Source organism: Lissotriton helveticus, chromosome 4_1, assembly GCF_964261635.1.
Source record: "Lissotriton helveticus chromosome 4_1, aLisHel1.1, whole genome shotgun sequence".
Lineage (NCBI taxonomy): Eukaryota > Metazoa > Chordata > Amphibia > Caudata > Salamandridae > Lissotriton > Lissotriton helveticus.
In genome coordinates, this window is record NC_136063.1 from 1,099,667,268 (window position 1) to 1,099,677,527 (window position 10,260).

The 10,260-nt window shown below is 44.1% G+C and overlaps 1 long non-coding RNA gene across 1 annotated transcript; it reads right to left on the reverse strand.

Annotated features, from left to right (window-relative positions):
- Window positions 1-6,658: 6,658 nt before the first annotated feature.
- On the reverse strand, window positions 6,659-8,635 carry LOC144829005 (uncharacterized). The gene is made up of 4 exons (XR_013610580.1): window positions 8,497-8,635; window positions 7,743-7,954; window positions 7,591-7,661; window positions 6,659-7,051 (listed from the first exon to the last, which is right to left on the reverse strand). It is a non-coding gene; the product is annotated as an uncharacterized LOC144829005 (long non-coding RNA).
- Between the last annotated feature and the right edge of the window lie 1,625 nt (window positions 8,636-10,260).

The window sequence follows — 10,260 nt, forward strand, 5'->3', positions numbered from 1 at the left end:
CGGGTGCAGCCGGTGAATGTGGATCCCAGGTGGTAGACCAGTTGAAGGTGAGAGGTCCTGATCTAGTGGGAGAGTTGTGTTCTGGTGGGTGCTTCCCCTGGTAGGGTGCGGAACCCCAGAAGTCATGGTAGGGTGGGGCATTCTTGCCCGAGACCTCTGGTCAGCCTGAGGGTGCGGACCCTAGGTTGAAGGATCAGTAGTAGTTTGGAACTGCACTGAGAGGGAGGGTGGAGAATGGCTATTGTATGCCAGGGGTTACTGCCCCCCACTCTATGGTGTGGCAAGGACCAGTGGTATCTGGGTGGCCTAGGGCCTGGTCCTGGCCGTGGACAACTAGGGAGTACCAGTGGGGTAGCCTAGTTGAGCCCCCCCCAAAAAAAAAATTCCCATCTAATGTATGTATTTATCTTTTTGAAGGAACAACATGAAGTCCGAGTAGAGTAGAACAGGAGGGTGTCCCTGCAATGTGGGCCCACGTCCGTGTTGTATCGCCCCAAGCAGGGAAGCCCATCACGGTGGTGATTGGTCTACCCTGCGTTTTGGCTGGAAGGGGGTTGTGTTGGACTTGGGCCTTTTTGGCTGGCATGATGGTAGTGATTGTAGGCCTCTGCGCACTTTAGCACTGTGGCCCAGTGTAAAGTGCGTGCGCACTCCGAGTGTGTGTGCTGAGTTAGCCTGCCCTCCCATAGGAATGCATGAGGAATATGTGTGTCCCTGGTAGTTCCTGGTGTGTAGGGAGTGCAGGGTCGAGTTTGGTATGTGCGAACTCGTGAGATTAAATGCTGAGTGATGGTGTGTGCGGATTTATTGTATCTAGTGTAGAAGTGCCACTTCTAGAAGTTGGCATGTCTGTGCAGTAAATGTGAATTGGCTGTCTGGCTTGTGATTGGCTGGAGCTGGCTGGTGTGCCTGGCTCCAGGAGTCAGGGATGGGTCTGCCCCAGTGGTGAATGGAGAGATCTGCATGTTGATGGCAGGGAGGAGTGCACCTGGGACCTAAATAGGGCTAGGCCTTCCCTCCGCAATGCTGGCTCCACCCCCTGTGGTGCATCTGATGTCCCTGGCCTGTCTTGTGAATAGGGAGAGGGGCTGAGCCAAACAAAGTACTCCAGAACCAGTTGCATCTGGTTCTCCCCTTGCCTACTCTGCTACATCAAAGGATTTATGTGTATAAAAGAGGGGCTGTGACCCCAAGTAAATGTTCTTGTTTGTGGACTTGAATCTACCAGGGGCGTGCTGCTGCTGGGGCTCAGGGGAAGGCTTGCCTCCCTGGGCCCTGCCCAGCCCAGCCCAGCCCCTGGATGCCTAGAGGACATTTCTGTTGGGACCCCTTCTGCTCCAGTTGCCCCTTACTCCTGAAACCCTTTCTGACTTCCTTCCCAGCTCCCAGGACCTTTTACAAGATTGGAGTGCTGTGTCTTACTTTAACAATGCTAGCCTGGTAAGCGCTTTATTTTCCCCTAGGGAGTGCTTGTCCTTCTCCTGGTTGCGCTGGACTGTGCACCGCTGCTACCTTATGTCCGCTCATTTTGATCTTGAGTAAGCAGGTGCCCACCCTGCATTCTCATTTTTATTGTCTAAATGCTGCGGGTGCCCACCCCGCCTTTTAGCATCTACCGCGGGTGTCCACCACGCTTCCCCATTTACTTTTGTTCCCGAGGGAGCCTACCCCTCGCTTTTCACCCTAAACGATCACCGCCGCGGCCCGAGTTCTAATGGGGCGGAAGTCAGGCAGCGACCCACCTGACGGCGGGCGGGACTTCCGGTTTCGTGGAGGAAGTCCCGCGCATGCCGCTACCGCCAGAGAAGCCGCCTCAGAGATGGATGCTGGCGCCTGCCAGGGCGGGGCTCCCATGGCTGAGGGAGAGCCCCTCAGGTGCCAGCCAGTCGTGGCAGAAGGCAGAGGGGGTGCGAGGCACATTGCCTGTGCCTGCCCCCGCCGCAAGTGACGGAGTGAGCAGAGACCGGCCGCGTAGAAGAGCCCGGTAAGGAGGGGGTTGTCCCGGGTCGTTTACTGAGCGGCTCCACTTGGCAGCAGGCCATTCCAACGGTACTGGCATATTGTTTATAGGGCCCGGGCCCAGTTGTTTAAAGTCCCCGTGAGGGCTTGGCCCGATTTGTTCCTAAAGGCCCCAGTGGGTGTCCCGAGGGGCATGTGTTCTTGCCCCTGATGGCCCCAGTTATAGGGGGGCTGGTGTATTTTACGAGCCCCGTGTGGCTCCAACGCTTTTGGGGGGACAGAGTGACTCCTAGAGTCCGAGGGGCTCCCCCCGTTCTTGTCCCCAGGTCGTACCTCATTATGTCTAGAGCCTGAGTGGCTCCTACGCTGTGGCCATTACTTTTAGGGCCTGTGTCCTGTCCCAACTGTTTGAGGGGACCTGCTTATTTTCTGAGCCAGATGGCTCCAACGTTTGGGCGCAGTTTTGTTCCTGAGGGCCACTGAGGGCCCATGCCGCATTGTTAACTTTTCCAGATGCCCAGCAATTAGTGGGCAGCTGCACCATTTAGGACTCTTTCTTTTAGGGGACATGTACTTTGAACCAGGAGTGAGATGCACTCCTTTGCCCCTCCCTTTTTCTGCACAGCTGTGCAGCACTTAGTGCCAGCTGCAACGTTTAGGCCGGCATCTGAGAACTCCCAGTTGCCCAGCAAGTAGGGGGCAGCTGCCACGTTTAGGTTCACGCCAAGTGCGCCCCCGTGACTGTCGCTGCTTCGGCAGCAGCCCTGACTTTGTGGACAAAGGGCATTTGAGCCCCTTAGAAGTGGCCAGTTGGTCCAGGGGACTTTTAGCTTTTGTAGGGCGCAAGTCCCTACTGTCATTTTTATAGGTGCTAGGAAATGTAATGTTTGTAGTATGATTTATGCACCTTGATTTATGCTTAGAGATGTGCTTTTAATGCTTGTTAGGCTTTACCTACTGTCTTAGACTTTATGGTGATTATCTACTGTGGTCTAGAATTGATTTATTCCCTATTCATGTTATGTTATTAAGTTTATGTTCTCATGCAAGGTATGTCTAGGAGATTGGGGTCTACTACTAGAGTTAGGCTCAGGATGATGGCGCAGAATAGAGTTCTAGCCCTATGTGATATAGTGCCTGTTATGATCTAGGTTATAGGTTGGCGCTGAGTATTGAGTCTGCCAGTGATTACTGGTTGTGTTATGAGAGTATGACGTGTTCTTCTTTTTTTATGATGCTCTACCAAGTGCTAATTCTGACAGTGGTCCACTCGGTCTGTCATGTGTAAATAATCCCTGTAAATATTGCCCGTGCCAGTTGGCACAGTGTATATTGTGTGATTACCATCTAATGTGTTCATGATAATACAAAGGCAATTTTTATATATAACCTTGTGTGGAGTTCCTTTTGTGGTGGGCCTAGTATGTTGTTACTGTGTGTGTTGTGCAGATGCTTTACACATCGCCACCGGGATAAGCCTGACTGCTCGTGCCAAGCTACCAAGGGGGTGAGCAGGGGTTATCTTTGGCGTGTAACTCCCTTTCCCTGACTAGAGTGGTGGTCTCTGCCTGGCTTTGGCGCAAGCCTAAGCCAACCAGAGACCCCCATTTCTAACACACCCCTATCCCTTGCATCCTGCACACCAAAGAGTAATGGATATGAAGTAAAGAAGAGCGTTTGACTATGGTTTAGTTTTGACACTTGGGCATCATGAACAAACTCATGTTAAATGTTTGGGAATTATATTGTGTTTCTTGAATCACTTTGCACTTTAAGTCACGTATATTTGTGCAATATCAGTGAGGAATTCAAATACTTAAGGCAAAATACTGAAGTGTCAGGCATGAACAGTTCTCTGCGAAAGACGCAACGAGATAATAATGATTGTGATTCAAAGAAACCACGAACGAAAGACGCACGTAATTACACGCGCGTAAGACGTCAGCGGTCATTTGGGTGTGGCAAGACTATATATTGCCACACCAATTTGCAGAAAGCGCTTTGCCTTTGTCTTCGGAGCGGAAAGGATCCTCGTCGCCTACCTGTTTCCAGTTGACTGTTTCCCGCTCGTCCCCAGCGGGAGTTTGTTACCTGATTTCGTCGCTTGGATTCTCTGCAACATACTCGAACTGAAAGAAAACACTGAACAGATAAATCAAAGCTAAGTGAATATTTATTTGTTTGCAAAGTTAGGCGCCCAACGCAATAGAGTTAAGAAGACGTGCAACTTAACTTGAAGTAACTTTGAACACATTTTTATGCAACAGTATCTGAGAGAAAAAAGGGCCAAAAGATTTAATTAGACAATTAGAATATAACGAATACAAGAGTTTTGGAAAAGACATTTTCTAGTAAGTTTGAAAAACACAAAGCAAGCATGAACAGTTTAAAGTGTGCTGTGAATTTCTCATATGTTATTTTTGGTATGTAGTTTGAACTCAGGTCGTGAAGATACAAGATTAGGAGATACCAAGGAGTAAGTGAGGCATCATTTAGCGTAAATAATAGTTGTATATTTTAGGAAAAGTTACTAAAGAAATTAGTAACTTATTTTAGATTTACCTTTCATAACACATCAACCAATCACTCAGAAAAGAAACCTTCACTTCACGACGACTACAAGGACGCAACGTCAGATATTCCTAGATCGCAGGTAGGACATATTCTAAAGTAACAAGAAAGAATGTTAGTAGATAGAAAGTTAGGAGTTAACAATCATTCTTGAGTAAATAGTTATTATTTTTCCTTGTTTCCTCGCAGGTCGACAACCAGGAACAGCTAGCGTACCCGATCCGGCCCTCCTCCTTGAATTCTATCTGAATAGCCTTAGTGTCTAAATTATTAAACACAGGTTATTAATTAGGATTCTAGGAAGTCAGTCCACAACGTCCCTGTGAAATCTACAAACAAGCAATCAAACAGGTAAGATTGCTTGTGTTCTTGACAGAAGGCAAAGCCCCCGAATATAATTTTGCCCAGACGCTATGGATCAGACTACTTCCGTTTCGCTACAAGATATAGCTACTATCTTGGCTGATATTAAATCTGAAAATGCAGCTCTTCAAAGAGATGTATCAGCGTTACAGGCTAGAATGCAGACTCCCAGCGCTCCAAGCCCAACTTCTTGGACTTTTCCAGCTTCCCAAAAGCCAGTTTTAGAACCACCTACTTTTCAACCAGGTTCACAAACTTCACATAGTAGTTCCTCCTCTTCACCCACTCAGATTCAGGTAGTAACTCCCATTACAGTACCTTTAGCACCCACAGAGAGGTTTTATGGGGATAGTAGTAAATGCACTATCTTTTTAAATCAGTGCCATTCACGTTTTATAGCAAAACCAGCGTCCTTCCCAGATGATACATCTAAGGTAGCATTTATATTATCATACTTGGGTGGTGATGCTGCCCTTTGGTCTGTACCTATTGTGGAACGAGAAGATCCAATTTTGTACAATCTTAAAATTTAAAAATACAATGAAAAAATTATTTGCTAAACACGTGTTCGTGCAATCTGCAGATCATGAGCTAAAATAAGGGTCCTCTGATTCATTACATTATATCTCCAAATTTAACAGACTAGTGATTGAGGCAGAATGGCCTGAAGAAAAAAGAGTTTCACTTTTTTATAAAGCATTGCGAGAAGAATTAAAAGCTATGATAACTCAAATCTTGGATCCCCCAGAGGATATTGAGGATTTTATTGATTTGGTAGTGAAACTCAATCATCGTTTATCAGAACGTAAGGGTGAAAAAGGACGATCTGACCGTAAGGTGTTTACATTCAGAGAAAAAACTAGTTTCAAAACTGAGTCAGCATCAAAAATAGATTTAGGAGAACCAGTGCAGATAGGCACCATTAAGGGACCTCTCTCTAAAGAAGAAAAAGAGAAACGAAGGAAACTAAATAAGTGTCTTTACTGCGGTAAAGCAGGACACTTCGTAAAAGAATGTCCAACTCATTGAAACAAACCAAAGAATAAGATTAATGATACTGGAGCAATGCAGCAGTCGGAAAACTAAAATGCTCGACAAAACAAGAGGTCAGTTTGTCGAGTGAGTTAACTAGTTTGGCCTCCATGACTCCAGAAGTTGTATATCAACACCTTAGTATAAAAGTCACTTTACACTCTCAATCTAATGAAGGAAAGACCTGGTCAGTTGATGCTCTAATTGATTCAGGAAATTTTATTGCTACACACTTTTTACAGGAATTAGGTTTAAAAACTGAACCTAAACTTCGACCTGAAGTAGTTCAAGCAGTGGACGGTAAGGAATTATCTTCTGGACTAATACAACATCACCCCGAAAAACTTACAATGACTTGCTCTATTAAACCCTGTGAACAGATCACATTTGATGTTATAGATGCTCCCCAATTTCGGCTTATTTTAGGGGTTTCTTGGCTTGTGAAACATAATCCGAAAATTTATTGGATACAAAAGACAATCTTATTTAATTCAAATTACTGTCACACTACCTACTTGCTAAATAAAATAGAGAGGCCCCTTCTGAACCAAATGGGATTAGGGCACTAGTACAGTGGAAAAAAGGAAAAAATCCTTTGGATAACAATTTAACCATACAAGCTTGACTTAAAATAACTCATCATTCTCATATGTCAACTCACACATTCAATGTATCAGCTCATTGCAGGATTAAGCCACATATATCAAGGAAAAATACTCAACCACTAAATAAAAAAGCATATAACATAAATTTATTTTACCTAATACAAAATCTTCTCAAGATAAAAAACACACGACAAGATCCTATCTGTTGGTGCACATTGTTAAAAATTACAATACATACAAATTCATCAAACAATACGCATTAAAATATAAAGAGAGTGAAGGAACAAAAGTTAGACCAGACAGTTTTGTCTTAACTGGCTACACATCCGTTTTGGTATTCTCGCAAGAACATGGGCTAGAGCATTCTATACTTTGCTTTTTAGACACCACTGTTCCCAAGTTGGATTGTGTACAAAAATAAGGTGTCGACGCGTTTCGATGGAGAAATCTTTATGGGTCTATCTTTTTCATGACTGTGTGGATAAACACTCTGCTTGATCATTTATTTTTCATGCGGTAACCTACAATGAGATACAATCATTACTGTTCTATTACTAACATATATGTATCTAAAAATACGATCTTTACATTATATTTTTCCTTTCGAGGAGACTAAAGGGGGAATGGACACGGAACTGAGGGCTACAGAGGAGAAAAGAGAGAGTGCTAACTCAAGAGCAAAAACCCAGGAAAGGGATCAGCGAGAGAAGAATAGAAAGAAAAAAAGCTCAGAAAAAAGTAAGAGAGAAAGAAAAGAAAAAAGAGAAGAAAGGAAAATCGCCCGTTCCGTTATCTTTCCTCCCCAATTGAAAAACATTCTGTTTTTTCACCCTTGTATTTATAAGAGTCCCATCCTCCATAATTAATTTTTCAACAGTATTAAAATCATTACCTCCCTTGTGAATGCATTTAAAAGAAGAAATAATAAAAAAACTACCTTCTTTTCCTATACTAATGTGGCCCAATCATTCTCAAACTTGCACAAAGCAGGCTCGCATCCTACCCATACTTGCACATTACATCAGTCAATCTAAAGTCTCACAATTTCATACATTCTCACCTTCATATTTATTTGAAGGAGAAGAAAGGGGGGGTGAAGGCCTCCCTTGTTGGCGATTGTTTTCAGAAGGACTATGGACGGAAAGGCAGGTATTAATACCAAATCAATTATCTGGCCACCCTGTTCCACATGTTCTCACATCATATCCTCACCTTCTGAGTTGTTATTTATAGGTCCCTGAAGTCCTTGTTAAAATCTGGATTCTGCCCGCTTCTTGCTTTCCGTACTGTATAAGGGAGGGACCCCTTTAGATAGATCGCTGGGTCCATGCACTCCCAATAATGAATGAACCCCACTTGGGGTAATCTTATCCAGCTATTTTTAGTTGCTTTGCAATGGTCCCTTTAAATTCGTGAACGGAGTCCTAAAATCAAGAAGAAAGCGGCAACCTTTACATAAAGTGGGCCATTTAACTTAATGGTATCTGGGCAGCCTATTGTATGCAGCTTGACTATGTAGTGTAGGCTAAACGTACATCGCTAATTCCGCTATTGTTAATGGAATATCATTCGTATTTTTTATGCCTCTTGGTAGGAGGCATGGGTACCTTCGATCTAGAAGGACGTTAGACACTTGCCATATTACATATTAATGGGCGGCATCGGGGGAAGCACCCTCGGGGGAGCAGCCCACTCTATTAACTGCCTGCCTTCCCATAGACCCTCCATGTGTTAAATCCCCAGCGCATCTCTCTGCGCTTTACATTAGGCGGCTTTCCGTCCGGTAGCTCAAGCGGCAACGTGTCTGATCAACTGTAAGCACTTGCAATATTCTGTATTAATGGGCGGCATAAGGGGAAGAACCCTCGGGGGAACAACCTGCTCTATTAGCTAACTGCCTCCCTGTTGACCATCCATATATTGAATCTCCAGCGCGTATATGTGCACTTAACATTAGGCGGCTTACCGTGTGGCAGGTCGAGCGGCAGCATGTCTTGTCTGTCAGTGCGAGCAAGCTCAAAACACATGTCGGCCTGCCTCCGTTTAAGTTCTCTATTTGGGAGGTCCAAAGTTGCTACACCTGCGAAACAGGGGTGTGCACTTTTGCAAGATTCTGCTTCCGTGTTGCATGTTAAACATCTATTCCGAGTCATATAGCCATAATGTTTGTCTCTTGACAAACACGGGCGCCATCTTAGCAGTGTGAACATAAACGGGCACAATAAGGTCCCGACAGTCACTGCCTCGCTCGTGATTAGTAACAAGACGGTACTCGAAAAATAGAGCGGCTATGATTATTAAATACGATCTGAGTGGTATAAAGAAACGCTATGAGGCGACGATACCCCACTTTTCTAGTTATCTATATAAGAGCGATATCGGCCGCCATCTTGGTAGAAGGTGTCTACTCATGCTTAATAAAATCCCAAAAATCGGGCTCTGCTATACAGAAAGATTTATTTTTATGTCGGACCCAAGTGAGTTGGTGTAGTGGGGGCCAATAATAACAGAATGTCTATAAGTTAAAACTTAGTTTTATTAAGGTAAAAAGGCCCACGGGGAGCTTAAGGGAATACAACTGCATTAAGTCATGACAGCTGTCAGAATGCCGGGTGACAGCAATGACGTCACTTATATAGCCCTACGAACATTAGTTGATAGCAGTGACGTACATGCATGGAGATAAACAACACGATACAGAATGAATAAACATATGTTCAACATCTCCCTTTTCCCCCCAACAACAGCTTAAGAAATTTCACGTTATTCCATAACATAGTCATCGAAGTATTTAGGCATCTTAACAATTCTTCCACTCTTGGATTGCACACCAGAGGTACTAGGGAACTCAATGTTATTTTCAGGTCCCCTGGGAGACACAACTTTGTCCAAAACGCTAACAGGCGTAGATACATCTCCATCCCTGGTCTCAATATTTACATCAGTCATAGAACACCTAGATCTTTCCCCTTTTTCCAACAAAACACTGGGACTAAGAATGGGGTTAGAGCAGGCTGGTTTGTCAGAAACGTTTTCCCATTCCAGAACACTCTCGTCAAGATTTTTCTCTTCACTCTCACTTCCATCCATTATAATTTTTTCTTGTCCCTCCTTTAAGATTATCACATCGTCTTTGCTCCGCCATCCACCTCCTTCAACTAGAACAGCACTTTTAGAAGCATCACAAACTTTAACTGGTTTACTATATTTGCTTTCGCCCTTGGATACCAACCCAGGTTTTTTCAATAACACCCATTCACCAGGTTGAACATCTTTCGCTTTTGCTCTGTTAACAAAATCAGAATATTTCTTTGCCTTTTCCTGCTTCTCCACAATTTTCTCCTTCACCAACAGTTTACTGTCATTAATTTCTTCTGAGAGTTCACACCTATTATACCAATCACAGAATTTTGGTGTAATCTGACTGTTACATTTCCTCCCTCTCATTAAAAAGAACGGAGAATGTTTCGTTGTTTCATTTGGAGTATTATTATATGCATTGATTTTTTCCTTTATGAAATCTTTCACATCCATGTTAGAAGCCACGGCCATTTGGATGCCTTCTTTAATAAATTTATTTACCCTCTCCACCTGGCCGTTACTCTTGGGACTATACAAAGGCGTTTTAACTTGTTTGATTCCAGCTTTTCCAAGAAATTCAGTCATTTGCCTAGAAACCAGTTGTGAACCGTTGTCAGACACTAACATTTTAGGCTGGCCTTCTTTATCA